The sequence below is a fragment of the Cervus elaphus genome, chromosome 7, assembly GCF_910594005.1.
Source record: "Cervus elaphus chromosome 7, mCerEla1.1, whole genome shotgun sequence".
Taxonomy (NCBI): domain Eukaryota; kingdom Metazoa; phylum Chordata; class Mammalia; order Artiodactyla; family Cervidae; genus Cervus; species Cervus elaphus.
In genome coordinates this window covers 28,715,948-28,741,612 of record NC_057821.1, presented here as the reverse complement: position 1 = coordinate 28,741,612, position 25,665 = coordinate 28,715,948, and the positions used below count along the sequence as shown (strand labels likewise).

The 25,665-nt window shown below is 44.2% G+C and overlaps 1 long non-coding RNA gene across 1 annotated transcript; it reads left to right on the top strand.

The window, feature by feature from the left end:
- The first annotated feature begins 4,514 nt into the window (after window positions 1-4,514).
- LOC122697322 lies at window positions 4,515-23,841 on the top strand. The gene is made up of 3 exons (XR_006342042.1): window positions 4,515-4,577; window positions 11,650-11,727; window positions 23,565-23,841. It is a non-coding gene; the product is annotated as an uncharacterized LOC122697322 (long non-coding RNA).
- The last annotated feature ends 1,824 nt before the right edge of the window (window positions 23,842-25,665 follow it).

Sequence of the window (25,665 nt, the reverse complement as noted above, 5' to 3'; positions counted from 1 at the left end):
GCAATGCCAAAGAATGCTCAAACTACCACACAATTGCACTCATCTCACACGCTAGCAAAGTAATGCTCAAAATTCTCCAACCAGGCTTCAACAGTAGGTGAACTGTGAACTTCCAGATGTTCAAGCTGGATTTAGAAAAGGCAGAGGAACCAGAGATAAAATTGCCAACATCTACTGGATCATCGAAAAAGCTAGAGAATTCCAGAAAAATATCTACTTCTGCTTTATTGACTATGTCAAAGCCTTTGACTGTGTGGATCACAGCAAACTGTGGAAAATTCTTAAAAAGATGGGCATACCAGACTACCTGACCTGCCTCCTGAGAAATCTGTATGCAGGTCAAGAAGCAACAGCTAGAACTGGACATGGAAAAACAGACTGGTTCCAAATCAGGAAAGGAGTACATCAAGGCTGTATATTGTCTCCCTGCTTATTTAACTTTTATGCAGAGTACATCATGAGAAACGCTGGGCTGGATGAAGCACAAGCTGGCATCAAGATTGCCAGGAGACATATCAATAACCTCAGATATGCAGATGACACCACCCTTACAGCAGAAAGCAAAGAACTAAAGAGCCTCTTGATGAAAGTGAAAGAGAAGAGTGAAAAAGTTGGTTTGAAACTCAACATTCAGAAAGCTAAGATCATGGCATGCAGCCCCATCACTTCATGGCAAATAGGTGGGGAAACAATGGAAACAGTGACAGATTTTACTTTTTTGGGCTCCAAAATTGCTGCAGATGTTGACTGCAGCCATGAAGTTAAAAGATGCTTGCTTCTTGAAAGAAAAGTTATGACCATCGTATTAAAAGGCACTGTCATATTTAATATGACAGCATATTAAAAGGCAGAGATATTACTTTGCCAACAAAGGTCCATATAGTCAAAGATTTGGTTTTCCCATTGTCATGTATGGATGTGAGAGTTGGGCTATAAAGAAAGCTGAGTGCCGAAGCATCAATGCTTTTGAACTGTGGCGTTGGAGAAGACTCTTGAGAGTCCCTTGGACTGCAAGGAGATCAAACCAGTCCATCCTAAAGGAGATCAGTCCTGAATATTCATTGGAAGGACTGATGCTGAAGCTGAAACTCCAGTAATCTGGCCACCTGACGTGAAGAACTGACTCATTTGAAAAGACCCTGATGCTGGGAAAGATTGAAGGCAGGAGGAGAAGGGGACAACAGAGGATGAGATGGTTGGATGGCATCACTGACTCAATGGACATGAGTTTTAGTAAGCTCTGGAAGTTGGTGATGGATAGAGAAGCCTGGCGTACTGCAGTCCATGGGGTCACAAAGAGACACAACTGAGTGACTGAACTGAACTCAACTGATGATGAGTGATGTTGAATATCTTTTCATGTATTTGTTAGCCATCTGCGTGTCTTCTTTGGAGAAATGTCTGTTTAGTTCTTTGGTCCATTTTTTGATTGGGTCATTTATTTTTCTCTCGGTAACTTCTTTGAGCAGCTGCATCAGTTTTGGACTGTCTGTTCCAGTCTTCTTGAATATTATATAAGAAAAATAAACTCCTATTTGATTAAGCCGAATATAACTTTAACCAGGATACCCTTACCCTGGGTAGTTTTGTTTGGAGCTAGAGTAAACAGTGTCTGATATGTTCCTGCCTTTCAGTGATGCTTACCAGATGCAAAATCCATAAATCCATAAATGTATTCAAGAGATGCCCAAGTTACCAACTCCCTCAGGAGCTGCCAAGTCCCCTGGGAAACCAGACTCTGGCTCTGCTTCTCTGTAGGGGTATAGGACATAGCATTAAGAAAAAAAATTGGCTTCCTTGGGTCTTCCTTGCCACACTTTCCCTAGTTGTGGTGTAGGGCCTTAGTCGCCCCATGGCATATGTAATCTTTTCAAACCAGGGATTGAATCCATGTTCCCTGCATTGGCAAGTGAATTTTTAATCACTGGACCACCAGGGAAGTCCTGGACATAGCATTTTTAATTTCCAGTTTCCTCCTCTATAAACTTGGAGAAGGAAATGGCAACCCATTCCAGTACTCTTGCCTGGAAAATCCCATGGACAGAGGAGCCTGGTAGGCTACAGTCTATGGGGTCTCGAAGAGTCTGACAGGACTGAGCGACTTCACTTTCACTTTTTACTTTCATGCATTGGAGTAGGAAGTGGCAACCCACTCCAGTGCTCTTGCCTGGAGAATCCCAGGGACGGGGGAGCCTGGTGGGCTGCCAACTATGGGGTCGCACAGAGTGAGACATGACTGAAGCGACTTAGCAGCAGCAGCAGCCTCTATAAACTGAGGAATTGGTAACTACTTAACCGGCATAGTGTGTTAAAAGCCCCAACCTCATTAGCAATTATAACCACTATTAGTATTTCTCCCTCCTCTGAAGTTTTTTCAGGGTTTTTCCAAAGGGAGTTGGGAACATTTGCTGCCAAGTTCACCTTGGGAGGTCCCTAGGCCCAGATCATTCTTGCCTTCATGAAGTTTCATGTCCTGCATTTAAGATTGAGAACTAGGGACTTCCCTGGTGGTCCAGGGGTTAAGAATCCACCTTGCAATTCAGGGGACATGGGTTTGATGCCTGATTGGGGAACTTAGATCCCATATGCCTAGGAGCAACTAAGCCCCTGTGCTGCAACTACTGAGCCCACATGCTCTGGAGCTCACTTGCCGCAACTAAGACCCAACACAGCCAAATAGATTTAAAAAAAAAAGATCAAGAACTAGAGTATTCTCACTGAGTTACACATGAAATAGGTGGGCCTGGGGCGGTACTACAGACAATGTTCTACCAAACCAGGAGAGATGGGGCGATACAACATGATCTCTTGCTTAGTGAGCGCTGTCCTCCTTGGGGAGCTCGATGGAGGTGGAGCCACTTACCATAAACCCATGACGGTGAGAAAGGGAAGTTCCAAAGAGGTTGGGGCTGAGTGGGGGCCTATGAAGGGTAAGGGACAGTGGTTTTGCCTCTCCTGTTCACCTCTTTTAATAACAATATTTTCATAATTGTTCTCCCATGACCTTGCCTCTCTCTATCTCCCAGGGTATGTCTATAGTCTCCGTTTTTGGCCTTAGGTATGAGACAACTTGCTTCCCTGGTGGCTCAGTGGTAAAGAATCCGCTTGCCAATGCAGGAGACGCAGGTTCGATCCCTGAGTCGGGAAGATCCCCTGGAGAAGGAAATGGCAACCCACGCCAGTATTCTTGCTGGGAAAATCCCATGGACAGAGGAGCCTAGTGGGCTACAGTACATGAGGTAACAAAAGAGTCAGACACAACTTATCGACTAAACTACAACATGAGACAAGTTGAGACAACTTCCTTGCTATTGTTTATCCTGCAATTCTCTGAAGGTATTCTTCTAATAGACTTTTGCCATCTGTCACTGTTTTCTACCTATTTCCGGATGTCCTCATTTTTTCTTGCTTATTTCTGTTATGTGCTCACTCCCAAAATCTGATCTGTACTTCAAGGTCTGTCTTGGATGCCTTTATGAGGTCACTTGGATAGAGACGCTTCCCTTCTCCGGAACCCCGTCACCCTTAGTTTCCATGGCTTCTGAGATCATCACCAAACTGGCATGTGCTTGCATTAGACTTATTGCCTGCACCACCCTTCAGATTCCTTAAGGCAGGAATTGTCTTGTACAGAGGCCTGCCCTTGGCACAGTGTACTTGCTTGAGAAGTTTCACTGAATTCAACCGGAAGTTCCAATTTGGGAAGAAGGGACAGACAGCAAGCATGATACATTTAAAGGAAGAATAGATCATTTCCCACTTTTTCTTGAGAAAGGCCTCCTATGTATGCCTCTGCCACACAAGTGTGTACATGCTCAGTGGCTCAGTCGTGTCCAAATCTTTGCCACCCCAAGGACTATAGTCTGCCAGGTTCTTTAGTCCATGGGGTTCTCCAAGCAAGGATACTGGAGTGGGTTACCATTTCCTACTCCAGGGGATCTTCCTGACCCAGGGATGGAACCCATGTCTTTTGCGCCTCTCGCATTGGCAAGCGGATTCCTTACCACTGTTCCACCAGGGAAACCCCTGCCACTCAGATATAGGACAGGGAATAAAAGGCTTGGCTAGAAACCACCTGCTCGCAGAACTCTCTTCTTCAGGAGAAACACAAGCTATAAAAGAAATCACTGCCACCTCTCATTTCCTGTAATAAGGAAATTCTGAATAACTCTTTTCTGGGGACTTGCTGAGTCAGAGGTTCACACCTGATTAGGTAAGCCCTGGGTGTGGTCAGGGAAGAAGTGATGAATTTTTTTTTTAGTTTCTGCACCCAGAATCAGCTATTTATATATCAGTGATGCAAGTTTCCATATGTAGAATTCTTGATATTGTTCAAAGTAGTTTCATACACATGCCCAAACAGGACTGACCAAGGTTAGCTGTCTAGAAAAGGAATGTGATGAAGCAGGTTCAAAGGATCCCCCAGTCCTTGCAGTGGAAAAAGGAGCTTTCTCCAGGGTGGGGACACAGTGGGAAAGGAGAAGCAGGACTTCCCTGTTCTGACAGTGTTAGCACCGAGATGGGACCAGCGGGAGAGAGACAACAGGCTGGAGAGTAGATTTCAGAGTCACTGGCAAGTAAGTGGGAATTAAAGAGCTGACAGTGGGCAAGGTCACCCTGGGAGGGTGAGAGGAGGAGGGTGGACTGAGGATGGAGTCCCAGCAGTCAGACGGTGAGAGAAGAAGATCCCTGAGGAGGCCAGGAGGGGACGGCAGAGATGCTAGGAAGAAGTGAGGGAGGGGGTTATGGAAGCGAAGGGAGTCCAGACTGAGGAGGGAGGGAAAAAGAGAGAGAGAATCAGCCTTAGTGGATGCAGCACAGACTTCCTGCTGTAAGAATCAAAATGTGTCCATTAGATTTGGAGTGGGGCAAAGGATGAGGTGAGTGAACAAAAGTGGAGACAGAAGGTGAATTTTCCAGGTGCCGAGAGGAGTAAGAAATAAGGACAGCATAGGAGAGACATAGAGGTCACTAACTGCTCCTACAGTCTCCTCCTTCCTCCAGCAGTCCCACGAGGTATAAAGGCCTGGCTGTTTCAGCTTATTTTGGTTTGCTCCGATGGGGAATACCTGCTCCAAGCACTCCACAGAGCTATCTGAGGAAGCATTGCGGGACCGAAGCTGGGTTTCTCTCCTGCCTCTGCCCTGTTCTGCTTTCACTGGTATTGGTCCTTAAATGACATCTTGCATCCCAAACTCCATCTTGGCTTCTGTTTCCGGAGAGCCCAACTGCCCACAGAGAGTGATGAAAACAAGGGAAGGTAAAAGAAGAGAGCAAATGCAAAAATAAAGGTTTCTTTTTCCCCCTTTCTGTTCACTTAAGAGTAGGAAGGATCCAGGGGAGAAGAACTGCATGAAGACACTGGCGAGAGACAGGAGAGTTGACCGAGCAAGGTCCTGGGGAGAAGAGGGAGGTGGACTTTAAAGCTAAAGAGAGTGATTGGCCCAGAATAAGAGGGACATGTTGCCCAGTCCCTGAGACTGAGGCTGAGGGCATGCTGATGGGTTGATGTTGAGCGTTTGGGAGTCGGTCACGGAACACACGGCCAATGACTTTAGTTTCAGCACTGGGTGATGACTCTGTACTGGAGAGATGGAAGGAGGAATCCTTGAGGTTAAAGTGGATGAGATACCTTCCCCCACAGTGAGAGAGGCTCTGGGGGAGGCAAATTTTAGCACAGCTGTAAACAGAGGAAAAACCTTGGGCAAAACTCATTAAACAAGATAATGGGATCTGGGACAGAGGGGAAAGATCCACTTCATTCCATCAGAATCTGTTTGGCCTGTCCAGATGGATTTTGGGTACTGATTCTGAAGTCCAATGAGTTTTCTATGTCTTAAAACTCTGCTCCATCCACATAGTTGCTAAACGCACACTTGTGTGTTTATATAACACACAAGACATGATACAAATATTGAACACGGCAGGATTGTGGTGAGAACCTTCCAGTACCTTAGGAAGTGCTGTGTGTGTTCAGGCATATCTGACTCTTTGCGACCCCATGGACTGTAGCCCTCCAGGTTCCTTTATCCAAGGAATTTTCCAGGCAAGAATACTGGAGTGGGTTGCCATTTCCTTCTCCAGGGGATCTTTTCGACACAGGGATTGAACCCGCATCTCTTTTGTCTCCTGCATCGGCAGGAAAGTTCTTTACCTTGGGTTATTATCACTTAAACAGCTCCAATTTCTCCTAACTGTACAATCGCCTATTCCAGGAGGATGTGATTTGAGATGTCATGAGATACATTAATCAAATGCAGACTCTGGTCAATTATACTGCCTCATTCTATTGGTCTATAATCCTGACAAGAGAACATGACATATGGAGAATCTAGCATCACCTGCCCTTGCTGAGCCCCCGTGAGACCCTAGCAGCCACATTTGCTTCTCCCAAAGGCTCACAAAACACCTTTTTGTATCTCATTTGAGGATTTTTCCTCAAAGGACTCAAAGGTCATTTTCAAGGTCACTGATGAGTAGTTTTTAACATTCACCTTCTTTTCCATATTAGGAAATCAAAGTTATATTCTCTGTAACCTCTGTCTGCCTGTCTGTGATTCCTCAAAGACTGTTGGCAGTGAGTTGGTGACACTCTGAGTTAATTCCTTTTTTTTTTCTTGAGAGCTCTGGAGTGGAATCCATCCAGACTAGCAAGCTTGAACACTTTTAGAACAGCTATATTTTCTCTTACGTTCTTTCTTAGCTGTTTGTTTCTGAATCCTGCTTACCACGTTTTTCTGCCCTCTTCTCTTCTAACGCCATGCTTCTCACTGAGAAGCTGGATGCACTAAAAAGATTCTGCTTTTCCTCTATCCTCTGGAAACAGGACACATTTGGCCAGCAAAGGGACTAACTCCTAGCATGTCCTTTTTTCCTTTCGTTGGAACCAGCTTCCCCTCCTACCGAGAGCAAAATTCCTTATCATTTCCTGCAGTGATCTGGACACCATCAAGTTCAACACCCTGCCATTTAACAGAGTGAATCATAATTCTAATGGGAAAATGGGAGGAAAGTAAAAGACAAAAGGGAATTACTCTAAAATGATGCATGCATACTTTTTCCCCAGCAACTGCAAAGGCAGCGCCCCAGCTCACCAACCGTGTAATTCTGTTTCTAATTTATTTGGCCACCAGAGGGCAAACTGAGTGCATTTTTTTTTTAAAGGAAGGGGGAAGGCTGCCACCCTAAACAACCCCAACAAAACACTATTAGATAATCATTGCTGAAAATGCCCACAAGAAAGCACGTTCCAAGTGTCTGTTCTAAGTTGATATTTTGATATGGTTTCCTCTTCATGAAGACATCTTAACCTTAAAATTCCTAAGATGGGCCTCCTGAATTTTCTTCCCCTCCCTTGTGTGTGTGTGTGTGTGTGTGTGTGTGTGTGTGTGTGTGTGTATGTGCGCTTGTGTGTGTAGAAAGCCCCCTGAGAGCAAGAATGGGTTGCCTATACCGCATCTGACATGTACTTCCCTTTGCTATAAACGCCTCATTATTGAGCCATTGAATCTCCAAGTGGGTGAAGAGATCAATGAGGAATTAGTGCTAATCTTAACATTATTGGACTAAAACACGAATCCCACCTGTGAAGAGAAGTGCTGAGTCCTATGGGAGTCTGAGGATGAGTGCAGTTGATCCCTGAGTGTTAGGCTGTCCCTTCTGGTTGCATCTGGGTATGACTTGGTGCTTGTGGGGCTTGAAGTCCGAGGTAAGGGGTGCCCAAGTCCACTGTGGATCTTTGAGGCTGACGAGTTGGGAGGAGGAGGGGGCATGAGGGCGGTGATGACAAGAAGGAACTGAAAAAGTGAAAATATGCAGGGTTTGTTTTGTGTTTCTGTACACTTTTGACCCTGGGGAATTTTAAAGGACTTTTTCTGATATTTATCTTAGATGGATGGAGTCATTCATTTGGTAAATATCCAAGGCACTATGTAGGGGTTGGGAATAAACAGTAAATGCCGCAGAGTATTCCAGGCTTCAGGGAGCTTTTCTTTTTTTTTTTTCAGTTTGGCTGTGCTGAGCAACATGTGGAACCTTAGTTTCCCAACCAGGGATTGAACCCTGGGCCCCAGCAGTGAAAGCATCTAGTCCTAACCACTGGACTGCCAGGGAGTTTCCCTTCAAGGAGCTTCCTAAGTTTGTTTTTAGCCCCATAAGGACAACATGGAAATCCTAGGAGAGGTGCTTTGACACCCAGGAAACATCCAGGGTCCAGATGTGTGGATGGAGACACAGCTCCCAGCAAAAGCAGGTTTTCTTGAAAACTGCTGATTGTGAGGAATAAGTCAAAATGGCAAACCTTCAGGAAAATACCCTAAATCATTTCTTATATAGAGGAATACATTGAGTGTTTGCTGAAGAAAGGAAGAGAAAGCAGCATGGCAAAAGTGTAAATTGATCCCTGGTGATAGCTAAGATCTTGATGATCTGATAAAATGGCACATAAGGCAGAGCAAACACACCCTTGTGTTAAAGCCAGAATTTTCATCCACAGTGAAAGATGTTACCAAAGACAGTTGGAGGAAATCAAGTCTGTTACCGAGTATAAACAAGGTCCTACTGTACAGCACAGGGAGCTATAGTCAATATCCTGTGATAAACCATAATGGAAAAGAATATAAAAAAGAAAGTCTTAATAAACAAGAAGGTCATACTGTGTAGCATAGGGAACTCTATTCAATATCCTGTGATAAACCATAATGGAAACGAATATAAAAAAATGTCTATATGTGTATAACTGAGTCACTTTGGTGTACAGCAGATTGACATAACATTGTAAATCAACTATACTTCAATTTAAAAAAAAAAAGATCGTTACTGAGTCCAGGCTCCTACTGTTCACTGCTCAACAAGCTAATAAATTGCACTTTGCTGTGGGACCATCACCACCATCCTCTCCAGAGCTCTTCTCATCTTGTATGACAAACTGTGTCCCCATGAAACAACTCATTCCCCACTTCCTCTAGCCCCTGGCAACCACCATCTTACTTTCTGTCTCTACAAATTTGACCATTTCTTGTAAGTGGAATCTTACAGTGTTTATCTGTTTGTGGCAGGTTTATTTCGCTGAAAGTAATATCCTCAAGGTTCATCCATGTTGGAGCATGTGTTAGAGTTCCCATTTCTTTCTTCCTTTATTATTTTTAATTATTTATTTTGGCTGTGGTGGGTCTCCCCGCTACACCCAGGGGCTTTCTCTAGTTGTGTCGAGTGGGGCCTACTCTCTAGCTGCAATGAATAGGCTTCTCATTGTGGTAGCTTCTTTTGTTGCCGAGCATGGGCTCTAGAGCACAGGTTTAGGAGTTGTTTTCTTTTAAAGTAGAGTAATATTCCATCATATGTGTAGATCATGTTTTGTTTACTCATTTATTCACTGATGGACACTTGGATTGCTTTCACCTTTCACCTTTTAGCTGTTGTGAATAGTGCTGCTATGAACATGGGTATATAAATATCTCTTTGAAATTCTGCTTTTGGTTATTTTGGGTATGTCCCCAGAAGTGGAATTGCTGGATCATATGGTAATTCTGTTTTTAATTTCTTAAGGAACCACTACTCTGTTTTCCATAGCGGCTCCATGATTTTACATTTCTACCAACAGTGCATAAGCGTTTTAATTGCTTCATATCCTCACGAACACTTGTTATTTTCTATTTTGATAGTAGCCATCCTAATGGTGAGGTGGCATAAAACCTCTTTAAACACAGGTTGTCTGATAATTTTGATCTCCCAAACTCCTAACTTTGCATAAAGTCCTAAATTCCCTAATCACAATGTTTTTATCCAAGAATATTTTTAGGAAACGATACCCCCCGCGGTTAGAGAAAGGATATTCTATGTCATTTTAAGAGTCTTTACCACATATAAAGGTAAAATTTTGAATTCTATTTTAATTTTCTTTCATTATGAATGAAGTTGAACTTTTCACTGTAATTGTTAATTAGTTATGATTTCACTGCTGTGAATTGGGTCTGAATTTCCTACATGGTACAATATAAAGGAGAAATAACTACTGAATGTTTTCTGTGTGCCAGCTACTGTTCTAAGAATTTCACATGTAGTAGTGCAGTTAATCCCGACCCACCATGAGGCCGGTGCAACCATTAATCTCATTTTTATGGAGGAAACAGAAGAATGGAGGGGTCAGGGAACTTGTCCAAGGCCCTGCCCAGGAAGCCTGGATTCAGAGTCTGTGCCCTTAGCTGCAGGATGGCCAATATTTTCCTAACCTGCTTGATTTTTTTTCTATTAACTATAAAATTAAAAAATAATTATCAGCCTATGCCTTTCTTTTGTTACTTTTTTTTTTGGCCATGCCCTGGGCAGTGAAAGCAGAGTCCTAACCACTGGACCGCCAGGGAATTCCTAGTACATTTCTTTATCTTTCAGCCAGTCTAGAACATTCTGTCCTTTTCAGATAATAGAAAAATTTTTATATTAGATGTTTATATATGTATTAATATGTATTTCCTTTCCTTTCTTTTTCATTTTTATGCAGACTATTATGCAAACCATTTTTATTTTTATTTATTTATTTTTTGCAAACCATTTTTAAAGTCTTTAATTTGTTACAATATTGTCTCTGTTTTAAGTTTTGGTTCTTTTTTTGGCCCTGAAGCATGTGAGATCTCAGCTCCTCAACCAAGGTTCAAACTCCTACCCCCTGCATTGGAAGGTAAAGTCTTAACCGCTGGACTGCCGAGGAAGCCCCTGTATGTATTTTCCAAATAATCTTCTCTCTGAAACCATTTATTGAATTATACTTTTTGTTCCATCATTTCGTGATGGTTCCTTTCTGCTGATCTTATCTCCTAATAGCTGTTTGTTTAATAAACGTTATATGTTCAGTCATCTCTTTGAGGATCCTGAAGTCTCTTTCTGGTCATTCTGTTTTTTTTCAGTTCATCAGGCGTGATTCTGCCTCTGGGGTATTGATGCTGCTGGTTGCTTTTCTTAGTATTAGTTTCTGTGTATTGTGGAATTTTAGTTTCCAGGTCACTTCCAGGTTTTCCATCTTTCTTCTCCAGGTCCTCACTCCTTCTTGTCCAGTGACTGAGCAGTTGCCCTCCCCAGGGCCCTGACCGGTGTGAAGTCTTCTATGGCATCCAGGGCTCCTGCCCTGGCCTGACCTGCCGATGAATCAGGTCCAGTCCCACAGCTGAAGGAGGCTAGGTTACAGCCATGTGTAGCACTGGATGCTCTGTAGGCCACAGTCCCAGGCAAAGTCAGTAGCAACTTATTTCAATCTATTTTTTTTTTTTTTTGAGATAATGGGAAGAGACCAATCACAGCTCCTGAATTTTTGATATGAATTGACCACTCTGGTCCCCCAGCTCAAGTGGGCAATTCAATTCTTTGTCATCAATCGACAGGACTTGAATTACCAGCTGCCCTTGACTGTATCCAGACTCCAAAAAGCCTACAGCATCAGCCTTGTTCATCTTTTGCGCTTTTATATTCAATTTCTGGGAATACCCATGAGGATAGTCTCCCCTTGTGAAAAATGGATTTTTTATTTTATCTTATAGTTTATCCACCATTGCTTTGTACTGGAAGCTTTGGGTTCTCTTTTTGATTTCACTCGTGTGTCTATGTCTTTACGTACAAGCATTCATTGTTGCTTTCTCTCTCTTATTTTTTTCATTGTAGCTCTCTGCTATGAGTTAAGGAGCCTGTCTCACAAGTTCCTCCAATCATGTCCTGGTCACTTTCTCCAGTCTGGATCAGGTAGGAAGCTTTAAAGCAGTAATCTGACATGAGAGAGGAGGAAATGGTGCTGTCTAACCATTCAATGTGAGGACGCATCAGTGGAGCCCTGGGGTTGCTGTTCTGAAACAGCAGGAAGGTTTCTCCTTGGGAGTTCCATGCCAACAAGTCTCCAGGGGTCTCCAGCCAGGCTAGATCCAGCACCAGGAGTATAGCAGAGCGAACGTTGGTGGTGGTTGGTGATTCCTAGATGGACAACCAGAAGTTGAGAATCTGAGGGATTCCTGCAGAAAATAATGGTGTATACAGCCGCCGGGATGTACCTGAGGATGTACCTACCTGCACCATGTTCTTAGGACACCACAAATAAATTGTCCAACATTCCACTCTAGAGGAGGGCACATCCGTGGCCCCGGGTCCCTCCCCCTCTCCTTGCAGCACCAGAATATTTCTCATGCCACAGGCAAGGTGATCTAACATAGAGCTGCATACAAGAGTGGTGCCTCTTTTGCAGCATAAACAGAACCGGCTTGAGGGCCCTCATGGCTAAGAATTCAGGGGCAGGGAGCAGCAGCCTCTGCCCCACCCCGAGGCCCTGGCTCCCTTTCTGCCGCTCGGCCGCGATCAGGCCCAGTGGGGCTGACAGAGGTGTGGACGCGGGGCAGGCTCTCCCAGTACCAGACACACAGGGCTCTCTGCCTGGCCAGACTGTCTCTTGAGATGCCTGTGCAAGTCTGCCCCAGAAACACGTTCTTCCTGGAACTGGGTGTCATCTCAGGACAGAGAATATCAGGAGTCATAACTTGGCCTCGCGGCAAGTGAAGCTGGCTAATCCGGCCGGAGACTGCAGGTTGTTGGGCTTGGGCTTTGGGCCTGAGCCGGGACTTGCAGCGGGGAACCTCTGGGAGTGCCACCAGGGGGAGCCCTTTCCACATCATAGATGTGCCGGTGTGCGCACACCTGAGTTTCTACATGATGACCATACTGAATCGTGCCTCCATTTTCCTAATTTATGTAGAGTCAAGCTCGTCTCCTGCCACGGTTCAGGTTCTAACTTACTTCGATGTAGTTATGTAATGTTGAAATCACACATCACAGTGTGGGCTCGGAGAGAAATTAGAGAGGTTACATGTGTCTTTGACTCCCAAATGCCGCCCGCCCGTCCCCCCCGCCTCCCCGTCCACCTCACCTGGCAACCAAGGTCTTGAGATCGCCCTGAAGCTAAAGTGGCCCCAGCAGCAGGTGGAGAGGGGCATCAATGTAGGGAGGGCGCCTAGGTTTGCTGCACTGCCCTCCAGCAGGCATCTTTGCTAGGATGGAGAGCCCTGCCTGCTGGCAAATCCCTCTTGCTCTTTTTAGATGCTCTGGAGGCTGCAGATGGGGCCACGAGTGGTTCAGGGAGGCTCAGGGGAGAATCTGCCTGGCTGAGAAGAGAGTGTGGCTGCATCTGAGGAGGGCAGTGGCTGACCCAGCTTCTGGTGTGCAGGAGGGCCACTGGGGAAGGCGCTGAAAAGAGGGGCTGAGCCGGGCCAGATGGAGCGAAGGGGATTGTTCCAACATGAACGTCACAACTAGATTTGGGCTCTGTGTAAAGCACCTCATGTTCCCTGGCTGGGTCACAACACAGGGTGGTGTTGTTAGAGGCCATCGAGTAAGTCTGAAGGAATTTCAGGGTCTTGGGGGCCTTATTATCCTCTGGTGCAGGCTGAGAAAAGGCCAGGCTCTTCTAGAAAAAGAACCATGTCCAACATAGTCCTGCCCACGTTGTACGTAAGAGATGGGAGGAAGGAGGGAGGGATCAAAGTGGAGAGAGGAGGCAGAAGGTAGGCCTGCTGATCCTCTGTGGCTCCTGTGTTTCAAACACTAGTTCCCCTGAGGGAAATGAGTGGACTCAGGACATAAGCCCAGCACTTAGAGACTAAGAACCACCCCCCGACTCCCGAAGGGAAGGGATTCCCTTGGAGTGAGAGTGAGCGGACTCGATGAGGCTGTGGACATTGTGGGTCCTAAAGGATGGGGGTCTTTAGGTTGAGCCCTGGGAAAAGGGCAGAGATGGCAGAAAAGCCTGTGATAGCAGAGGAGACCTCAGTCTGGCTTCTTGGAGCCTACAGTCGCTGAGGAGGAAGCAGCCTGTGGAGCTGCCTCACCGCAGAGCCCTTGGCCCCAGCTAGAGGCAGGAGAGCGGCTCCCCACACAAAAGCGCCGTGTCCCCCAGGGAGCAATGGGAAGGAAAGTTGTAGCAGATTCGTGTGGTGGATACTTCTCAGTGAAGACAACATATCATCCTATAGCCCCATGTGACATAGAGTGACTCTGCAGACAAAAAGTCCAACAGAAGAAGCCACATCTGAAAGGGCACATAGTGTATGATTCCATTTATAAAAAGCTCAAGTCCAGACAAAATTGTAGAGGCCAGAAGAATGGTTACCCTCAGGGGAGGGGAGTGACTAAAAGGAGTAATTAGGGAGGCCCCTGGCATTTGGGGAATGTTCTACTCCTTAGTCTAGGTGCTGGTTGCATAGATGTGCTTGCTCGGTGTGTGAAAGTTCACTGGGATTTGTGTGCCGTTCTATACAGATGTTATATTTGTGTAAAACTTTTTTTTTTAAATTTAAGTGCAAAAAAATGAGACTCCAGAACAGAGTGAGGGGGTGGGAACGCGTTTCTATTATTTCAGTGCCCACTGTGCTCCAAGCCCTCCTCGTAGGATCTTTGCTCCCGTCTCATTAAGAGTAGGGGAGGCAGGGCAGAATTTAAATTGTGAAGGACTTTTACTCTTTCATTTTTGACATCTTCTGTGAATCTATATATATATATATATATATATATATATATATTTGACCAACTGTTTAATGGCATCCTGAATTGATCTCATGCATTTTTCAGCTCCTGCGAAAACTAAAATGGATAAAATGGGGTTTGTGTTATTGTAAGCCTGCAATTTGCTTCCTCCTTCATAAAATACTAGCTGGACCTCCAGTATATGAGCATCAGCATCTGTAAATCTAGCAGCATGACCGGTGGGCCACTCACATCAAGCAGGCAGACACTGTTGATCAAGCTGGAGGTCTCCTTGATATTGTCTCCTGGTCTCCTGATATCGTCTCCAATGTCCCCAGTTTCATTGCTGCAGGCAAGTCTCAACTCACCTAGATTCACTTGGAGGAAGGGGACTAATTCTATCCACTGCTGGCGATTAAAGATGGCCATAAATGCTTTTAGCCACTTCTCCCATTGAGAAATGGGGTCTTCTTGAATCTGAGTGGGTTCAACAGAAGTTGATGGAGGTGATGCTGAGCTACTTCCCAGACCTAGGCAACCTCCAGTTCCAGTCTCTTGGAACACTCTCTGGGAGCCCAAGCCACCATGCAGGAAGTCCAGATTCCCTGAGGCTGCATGCTGGAGCAGACATGCTCAGCACTGTGGTCACACCCGAAGAGCCCAGTTGTCCCCCCAGGGAGACAGAAATGTGAGGGAAGCTGTCTTGAACACTTTGGATTGGCCCATCTGCCAACTGAGGGTGATCCCAGTCCACATTGATAGGAGTAGAATTGCTAAAATGACAGGTAAAATCATGAGCGAAGCTGTTTTTAGTCACTAGGTTTGGAGCAGTTATTCAACAATAGGTAACTGAAACATCTGAATTGCTATCTGGACCAGAGCCTCCATGTCCTTGGTTCTGTAAGAATCCATCTCCTTGACTCACTTTGCCAATGAGGATACTACAGAACTTGCCAACTCTTCAGTCCATTGGAATTCTTTTTGTTGCCAGGCTTGTGGCAGACTAATTTATTGTGGAATTATTTTTTGTTCTTTTCTTATTGTGCTATGTATGTTTCCCCCACTGAGAAAGTTATGAAGCTTTTGCTCTCAATTCTGAGCTTCTGTTTTGGGTACAGAGAGAGTGGGTGGGTGTTGGCATTTGGATTATGTGCAAACACCTAGACTGAGAGGCAAAGAAGTGGGCTGTGGGTATGTGCTGAGCAGCAGAGGCTGAGAATCTCTGGGGTGTGGAAGCGTGGTGCCCTCCCCGAAATGAGTGGGGGAGTCCTAGATCCCTAATTGTGTCCAGAGAATACCCAGAGAGGACGATGATAGCTGGGGAATGCTGAGAGAGGACAGAAATGATTGCTCCCAGGCGGGAGCACATAGGCCAGGGTGCCCAGCGGAAACCCTGCAGTCAGTGATATGGACATCTGTAAGGGGCAATGCTGGGCCTGACGGAGGGGGCTCCAGGGTTGACAGCAACCTTTGAAATCAGAGCGAATAACAGAAACAATGGCTACTGCTGTGGACTGAATGTGCCTTCCCCAGAGTCTTGTGTTGAAGCCCTATCCCCAGTGTGACGGCATTGTAATGGGTGGGAGGTAATCAGGTCTAGATGAGGTCATGAGGGTGGAACCGGTGTAAAAGGAGGAAGAGACCAGAGCACGCCTCCCTTTAACACCATGTCATGTGAGGACACAGTGAGAAGGTGGCCATCTGCAAACCAGGAAGAAAGCTCTTACCAGACGCTGAAGCTACCAGCACCTGGACTCCCCAGCCTCTAGAACTGTGAGAAAGAGACGTGTGTTGTTTAAGCCACCCTGTCTGTGGTATTTTGTTGCAGCAGCCTGAGCTGCCAGCTACCCTAGTTAGCAAGTCCAGGGACTTGCTCTCAGCTCTTCTGGCACTGCTTAAACCCCTGATGTTTTACAGTCTCCTGAAGGGAGGAGGGAGCCCCACTAATGACTAGGGTTGAATTTCCTTCCAGTCTGGCAGTTTGGGACACAGAGCAGATTCCATTTAATTGAGAAAAAAATGAGGAATGTGATATTTCATGCACACTTTGTAACCAAAAATGATAAATGTAACATGCTTCTCAAGCCATCCAGAACATTTCATGGCTTTTTCTTTATTGCACTGAGGGCTCCTCTGGCCATTGAATTCTTGGTATTTTCCTTGGCAGGATTTTCGTGAAACGTCTCCAAGGTTTGGATTTATTTAATCATTTAGATAAAAAGGGCATGGAAACAGAGGAGGGGCTTGTGCAGAAAAGTAAAACCCAAATATTTCTGATGCATGCCTTTTGTTTTTCACTTACTGAACATCTGGTCTCCGTATTCTTTGATTTTAACAAATCATGTATGGATTTTTAAAATTTCCAATCTTAAAGAGATGACGTTTATGTAGTTTAAAATGAAAAACATATCAAAAGGTCCATGAGAAATATCACTCTCACTTAGGTCCCTCTCTCTGTTTTCCCTCACTTTGCCCTGTAAGTAACCATTTTTAATATAATAGTGACTTTTTTTTTATCCTTCCAAAGTTTCTTTGTGCAAACGTACTTTTTTTTTCTTTCTTTTTTAAATACCTTTTTGGCTGTGCTGGGGCTTTGTTGCTGCACAGGCTTTTCTCTAGTTGCAGCGAGCAGGGGCTACTCTAGTTGTGGTGTGTGGGCTCCTTATAGTGGTGGCTTCTCTTGCTGTGGAGCACAGGCTCTACGGTGTGCGTGGCCTTCAATACTTGTGGCCTATGGGCTCAGTCGTTGTGGCTCACGAGCTCTAGGGCACAAGCTCAATAGTTGTGGAGCACAGGCTCTGAAGCATGTGGGTTCCTCCCGGGCCAGGGATCAAACCTGTGTCTCCTACACTGGCAGACAGATTTTTTACCACTGAGCCACCAAGGAAGCCCTGTTATCTTCTTTCTTATACAAAAAGACATATTATATATATCCTGCTCCTTCTTTTTTAAAAATTGAACTGCTTCCTCTGGGTATCTTTCCATGTCAGAGCACATAAAACTCTTCCTCTGGTTTTTGGACACTATTCCATTGTTGTCCCCAACCTTGGCTCAAATGGTAAAGAATCTGCCTGCAGTACAGGAGACCCAGGTTTGATCCCTGGGTTGGGAAGATCCCCTGGAGAAAGGAGTGGCAACCCACTCCAGTACTGTTGCCTGGAGAATCCCATGAACAGAGTAGCCTGGCAGGCTACAGTAGTCCATGAGGTCAAAAAGAGTCGGATACGACTGAAGTGACTTAGCACATGCATAGGCTGTCTAGTAATATAGTTGGCCCTCCATATCTTCAGTTTCTGCATCCGCAGATTCAACCAATTGTGGCTCACATGATATGTTTACCCCCAGAGGTTGGTTGAATTTGTGGATGTGGAACTGGCAAATACAGAGAGTTGGCTACGGGAATTAAGCATCATCAGATTTTGGTAAGGGGTACTAGAACCAACACCCTGCAGCTACTGTGGTACAACTCCATTATAAAATAGAGATGAGAGATGCTGACATATTTTGAGAAGTCTATCATAAAAACTTCACTGTTTAGCAAAAGCATTATGAAAAGAAATCAACCAAGTGCAAGTGTCTTATCACAGAAGCATAGGATCCAAGCTTCCAGTTATTGTAGGAATTGAAATTGGGTGTAATAAAGGTCCAGCCATTGTAAGGGAACTAGTATTCCAAAAGATGAGGGAAGCTGAGGACTATGTCAAGATACAAACATGAAAGAGTGTCACAATTTACTTATTCTTTGCCTTCTCTTAGGGATGGAACAAGATGAAAGATTAACCCAGGAAGCATATAGTACAGTTGGCTTCCTCTCTTATACAATTCCACGTCTTCATTTTCCATGTTAACATTCATATGGAATTGATTTTGAGTATAGAGAGAAAATCCTAATCGTTAATGTATTTCATATGGTCAGAAACAAAATACCATTTATGTTATGTAATATAATAAAACTGTCTTTTCCCACTAGTTTGAAATGTATATTTTACCATATACCTGTTGACCTAAAACTGCCAATTACTTCCCTAGCAAAGGTAAGTTTACTCTGGATCAGCAAAAAGTTGCAATTCAGAGCCTGTAACCACAGCAAGCCCGAATGCAAGTCCTTGAGTGGGAGGGAAGGAGAGGTAAACTCTTTTTAAAACAGGAAAAGGAAGTTGGGAGGGCTCTAGTAAATAGAGAGTCCACTGGAGAAATTGAGAGTTCAGAGTATAGTGGCTTGACATTGGCTGAGTTGTGACAGCCTCTCATTGGCCAAACTCTTGCCAGGAAGAAGAGGAAGTCTTTCTTCTTCCTGTTGGGCTTTGCTATTGTAATGGGGTGTGAGAGCTCCCCCTTCTGGCCTATTGACTATTTTAATTGAGGTTTCCATTTATCAGTTTTTATATATCAAACTATATTTTTAAACATTTTAATTAATTAATTGGCTGCACTGGGTCTCCATTGCTGCACAGACTTACTCTAGTTGCCGTGAGTGTTGGCCTACTCTCTAGTTGCGGTGTGTGGGCTTTTCACTGTGATGACTTCTCTTGCTGGGAAGCACGGGCTCTTGGGTGTGTAGGTTCAGTAGTTGTATCTTGCAGGCTGTAGAGCACAGGCTCAGTAATTGTGGCACGTGGACTTAGTTGCCCTGCAGCATATAGGATCTTCCCAGACCAGGGATTGAACCTGTGTCCACTGCATTGCAGGGTGGATTCTTAACCACTGGGCAACCGGGGAAGTCCCAATATACCAAATTTTTACATACAACTTAGAGCTCTTTGTGGGCTTTAGTCAGCTTCATTGGTTAAGCGGTTTTAGTACCGCAAGACTTGATTTTTACTATCAGGTCTTTCCAGTGTATTTTAACATCTAGTAGGTCTGACACCTTTTCATTCCTTTTTTTTTTCCCCTCAAAATCTCTTGAAAATTTATTACATTAAAAGTCCTCTTATTATTGTAGTTATCTTATATTCAAAGATAACTTGGGGAAAATTGATGTATTTATAATTTTGAGGATTCACATTCAAGAACTTGGGGTATTCATATTAATGTTTATGGTCCTTCAAAAATGTTTAATCTTCTTTCCAGGGATGTGAATGGATGTGTTTCTCTTGAGTATGTTTCTTATGTATTTTATATATCAATATTGTGAAGAAGAATTTTCTGAATTATATTTTCCAACAGGTTGTTGCTGATAAATAGAAAATCTATTGCTTTTATATATTATTTTGCAATTGTCCACATATCTGCATTTAGTTTTACAGTTGATACTCTTTGATTTTCTAGGAATATAATCAAGGCTGCAAGTAAGAATACTTTGATTTTTTCATCCTTTCCTGTATATCCAATATACATTCAAGCTCTTTAATTTTATGTTATCTTATTGTTTTGGATATGTTTGTCTAGGAAATGTAAATAATAGCTAATGATAGTGTCTATAGTGGGAAATTTACCTAATCATAGGAATGTTTCAGTATATATTATCTGGGTTGTTGATTCTTTAGCATGAAAAAAAAATGTCTTTTTATTCCTAGGTTCTAAGAATTCTTTTTTTGTATACTTATAGTATTAATTGTTCAGTTTTATTAGCTATCAATAATCTAGATGATCCTGTGGTTTATCTCCTTTGGCTTACAGATATGATAAATTTGTATATATTTTAAAATATTAAGCTATCTTTGCATTTTTGGTTAAAATATCTCATACTAAAATTTCATCTTCTGGATCGAGACTCTGGAAACCTTAAAATTTCTTCCAGAAATTCTATATATCCAGTCAGCTCCCAGAAAACCTCCTATGACTAACCTCTCAGAAAGAAGCTATTTTTCCCCTTTGTTCCTTGTCCAATATCAAAGGAAATCTCCAAATTTCAAGTAGGTCAGGCTACTAATACAAATCAGTTCTGATAAAATCATCATACAATAAACAACTGTTGCTTGCTAAGTGATTACTCAGTGCTAGGCACTGGATTAAGATAAATATTATTTTATCTAAGCCTTAAAATTGCCCTTAGTTTCTCATCAAAAGTATACTGTAGTTGAGACAGGAAGGAAGAGGGCAGGGCACAACCTTTAAAAGAATGCCATAGCCACTGAGTCTATGACAAAATTAGTAGGTTAGAACCTACTAGGACCAAGATGGCAGCAAGATTCAACTTCCAGTAGACCTTGAGCTTCATTACACGCTCATTGTAATATATGGTTCTTCCTACCCCAGCCCCCACCCCACGTCCTCAGTCTGCCTTTTGTCAAACTTTAGCCAAAGAATAAGTTTAATCAGAGAAGTAAGAAAGCAAAGCAAAGTAGTCAAACAGGACAAAGCAATAACAGTTTAGTCATTAAGAAAGTCAAGGACCTTTAGTTTCTCCTCAAGGACAGACATCTGCCTGCCGCCTTCCCCCTCCCCCTCCCCCATCCCCCCATCGCTGGCCTCTGAAATAAAGCAAACTTCCCACCAACCTTGCCCTTCTAGTGTTGTCTTTAGAGAGGGGAGCAGCCTGGCTGAAGCCTACTTTCAGTAACACAATGACACCCACAGTTGCCATGACAATTCTGAGGCTGATCATAAAAAGCTGAAAAGTGGGCTTGAGACTTCCTGCCTCTTCCCTTAAAATAATTGAAATAATCCTTCCATTTATTAGCCAATGAAATTATCCAGCCCATAAAAACTAACCACCCCGTATTTAGAGGCCACGTATACCTTCTGAGACAGACCACCCTCTATGGACTGTGCATCTCTGCTTTCACTTTTCTATGGCTCTGATCTTGAAGTCTTTTCCGCTCAAAGCCAAAGACCCTCACTTGGTGGCCCATCCCAGGAACTTGCCGGAGACCTGGGACATGACCACCCTCTTGTGCCCCATTTTCCGGCAACCCCTTTATAAAAAATATTACTAAATCTACTTACCTATCATTTTGCCTCTCACTGGATTCCTTCTGTGCTGAGACATAAAGAACCTGAGCTTCATTAAGTTCTGAGATGAGCCGTGTTAAAAAAAACAAACAAACCAACTCTGCTTTTGATGATAATTTTCAAACCTACACAAAAATACTAAGAGCACAGTGAGTCTTGTATTCTTCCCAAAGCTTCAACAACTGTCAAAATTTGGTCATACTCACTTAATCTACCCATACTACTTCCCCCCCGGCCCCAACCCCACCCAGGGATCTTTTAAAACAAATCCCAAACATCATATCATTTCATTGATAAATTCTTCAACATTATGCTCAACTTATATTGTGTCCCTAGAAGCTGACAGCAAAATGCCAAACCAAAATTCATTATAAGAGATTCTGTAAAGGTTTGTAACAATGCAATCCAAATTCATAGTGCAATGAACGTCAGTAATTGCACAGTCCACAGAACTGGAGGGACTGTGTACTTTTTGAGGAACCCTACATGAATTTGGTTTCCGTTAACTGAGTTTTTGATAAGAATTGGAGGGAGGGGGTGATGTTCAAGGTTATATATTCCAGCAAAAACTTAACAATGCACCACAACTACCGAGCCCTCCTGCCACAGCTACTGAAGCCCGCATGCTCTAGAGCCCGTGCTCTGCAACAAGAGAAGCCATCACAATGAGAAGCAGGATTTTCTCAGTCGCTGGGAGTTGTTCGTGGCATTGTTATACTTTGCCAGGAAAAGGCAAGCCTGGCCACAGCAGTAATTAGACGTGGATCCAGTGCTCCCCTATTGGACCTGGTGCCCCATTAGCAGTGGCGGACTTTAAAGTCACTGCCTGGATGTCACTCTGAGGCATTGGGTCCCCGGCTTTACTGAGCACTATACCCCTGGCTCAAGTTCTTGGCCATCCTTGCAAATGTTTTAGGCTTCCTCTTTGCGTTCTCTCTTCTTTGGCGTCACTAATCATAGGACTGGGTCTTGCCCACTGTTCCTGATTTGAGGGGGTGAGCCAGAACTGCCATCTTTTCACGGGTGGGTCCCTTTCTTTTTTTCTTTTTGGCTATGCAACTTGTAGAATTTCAGTTCTCTTGCCAGGGATTGAGCTTGGGCAAATGGCAGTAAAAGCCCGGAATCCTAATCACCAGGCCACCAGGGAACTTTCCAAGGGTCCCTTTTCCCCCTCTCTCTGTCAAGAGGTCTCTAACACTTACACATGATATTCTCCTTTCCATTCTAACATTTTTTTTGTGAAATTTACTGGCATGCTTCTGGAGCTGTCCACAATTCTAAACCTTGTGTATGTACCACCCCAAGCATCCTGCCCCTGAGCCCACGGATACTGTTGGTGCAGCACCCATAAGCTTTGTACCAGTCCCCTTCTCTTTCTCCTATGACTCTACTATTCCTCCACTGTCTTAGAGGAAAGTTCTAGCTAGCATATTAAATGCTTTATTCTCTAGACCTGGCATAGTACAACCAGAAATCATCTTTGGTCCAAAGGCTTTGGATTTTTGGTGACTCGTGATAACCATTTACATTGTTACAACTATACACTAGGTAAGAAAAATTATGGGGCATAAAGGTGGAGACCATCAGCTACACAACAAACTCCTCTCTTCTTGGGGTACACAGACTACATCTCCCAGACACCCTTCCAAACAGGTTTGGTACACTACCAAGGTATCTCCAATGGAGACCAAATTATCTCCAATGGAATGGGAGCAGAAGTGTAGATACCAACCTCCAGGCCTGCTCTGTTAAAAAATCTCCCACATTCCTTCTCCTTTCTCTTCCCCCTTATGGCTGACGGGGAGCTTGACACCCAAGGTGACCTTGGAAGCCGTAGGTTGAAATTGGCAGAGCCACTATCAGTCCAAGTGCCTGATAGACCACGAGGAGGGCAGCTGCTCTTGGAATACAAACCTTCTCAAGACTGTTATATAAGAAAAAACTTGTATTATATTAACTTTAAAACTTTAAGTGCTTTTTTTTTTTTTTTTTTTTACTACCACAGCTTAATCTACTGTAACTAATAGAAGGGAGGATGACAAAGCAATTTTATTTTCATTTTTCTTTGTCCCTTTAAACCCATTTGGTGGGACTCATTCTACTTCTGCTCCTTGATGGACATTTGAAACAGGTTCCAGGCTTCCCTGGTGGTCTAGTGGTTAAGAATCTGCCTGTCAATGCAGGGGACACCGGTTTGATCCCTGGTCCAGGAAGATCCCACAGGCTGTGGAGTAACTAAGCCCATGCGCCACGACTACTGAAGCCTGAGTGCCTAGAGCCTGTGCTTTGCAACAAGAGAAGCCACCATAGTGAGAAGCCTGCGCCTTTTAACGAGAGAGTGGCCCCTACTCGCTGCAACTGGAGAAAGCCTGTGGATAGCAACAAACACCCAGCACAGCCAAAAAAAAAAAAAGAAAAATCTTAAAAAAGAAACAAACAGATTCCACATATGTAATCAAAGGTCACTTGGTTTAATTTCCTCCAAAATTCAGTAATTAAATGGTCTGGTTTCATGTAATAGTAAAAACTTCAAACTTTGTTTAAATTCAAGGCTTCTTCCTCTCTTTGTGCCACAAACAGGCCAGATGCTGTCACCAGGAACTGAAGTGTGTGGTGATACCTCGTTTCCTGTTTCTTGCTTTGTGGCAGAAACTGCTATTGTCCCTCAGTGTGCATTCACTTCTTCTTCCTTACTACTAAGACTCCCAAATTTTTGGTGGACTTGTAGCCACCCTGAATAAAGACTACAGTTCCCAGCATCCCTTGAAGCTAGGTGTGACCACGTGACTAACTTCTGGGCAAAAGGGTCTGAGTAAAGTGAGTGATGGGAAGAACCCCTGGAGGAGGGCATGACAACCCACTCCAGTATTCTTGCCTGGGGAATCCCCATGGACAGAGGAGCCTGGCAGGCTACAGTGCATGGGGTCGCAGAGTCAGACATGACTGAGTGATTAAGCACATAAGCACATAAAGTGCATGAGGAACTTTTTGGTAATGCTTTGGACTGCAGTGGGGGTGGTGCTCCCCTTCCCCTTTCCCTCTTCCCACTGGCTGGAACAAGGACCCAGAAGATGTGGTGATGGGTCATTTCAACCTTTCAGGTGAGAACAGCATTCTAGTGTATGGCAGAACAGCCAGATAGAAAGATCCACTGTCCCCAACCTGGTGGAATTACCATATGCAGCCCAGGAATCCTTATGTCAGAAACATTCCATGAAAAATACTTCAACTTTTGTCTCTTTTTAACAGAAGCTTTTGCCCCCAGCAGCTGCACTTTTATACTAACTATTCAGTTCATCTTGTATGCATGCTTCTGTCTTTTCTGCATCATCTTGCTAGCTTACCTTGGACCCCAACGGGGTTGAGTGGTGAGAGGGAGAGGCTGAAAGGGACCAGGAGAGGACTTATTTGACTAGAACTCCCGTGAGATTGTCTAAGTTTTTAGGCAGAGCTGATTCTTCCTTTCATTAGGCACTTCTGTGGATTCTTTAGGAGACAACGCCTTCCCTTTGCTAGGATTTCTCACTCCCTGATTGCTTGATGTGGGCAAGTGCCCTGCTCAGGCTAGTAAACTATATTTCTTTCTCCAGTCTCTAGGAGTTGGGCAGGACTCCATCAGGCTCACCAAATCCCTCCGGGTAATGCTTTTGGACAGGATCTAACATCATACTGCATCAGGTTTCACATCTGGTCCACAGGAAACGTCATAAATTCAGTGCTGGAATCTGGGAAGGCTGGCAGCCTCTCAGCCCAGCAACCTCTCTTGTTCCACCATCAGGGCAGCTAGCCAGTCTATTTTTTATGATTTTCGGATTGAGCCAGCCACCAGATCACCCTGTCCTCCACACTGCAGGGAACACACAGTAAACTCTCTGGAGGATACTATGAAGCCCCTTTCCCTGGGCTTGAAGGGAAAGAAAGGCCTGTCTCAGATTTCCTCAAGAGACTGAAGGGATGCGCTCTTTCTTCTCCTACCTACGGTCCCAGCTTTATGGAGACAATCCCGGCTTGGCACTGTAAAGGAGGTCTGGCCCCTTCCTCAAGATTCCCTTCTTATTGAGGAAGAGATTCAAAATTTTTTGTTTGTTTTGAAGCTCATTTGTCTTGAATAAGAGCTCATTTGTCTTGTTTCTTTGCTTTCCAAACACCAACCCCACCCACTTACCTCTTATCTTCCAGGGCATCATGGAGAAATGAACACGTCCAGAAGCTCTAGTGAAACTGCATTCTATTCTCCTTCTGTTTGAACTTCCAGCCCGCCTTACCCGAGGCCACTGCAGCAGG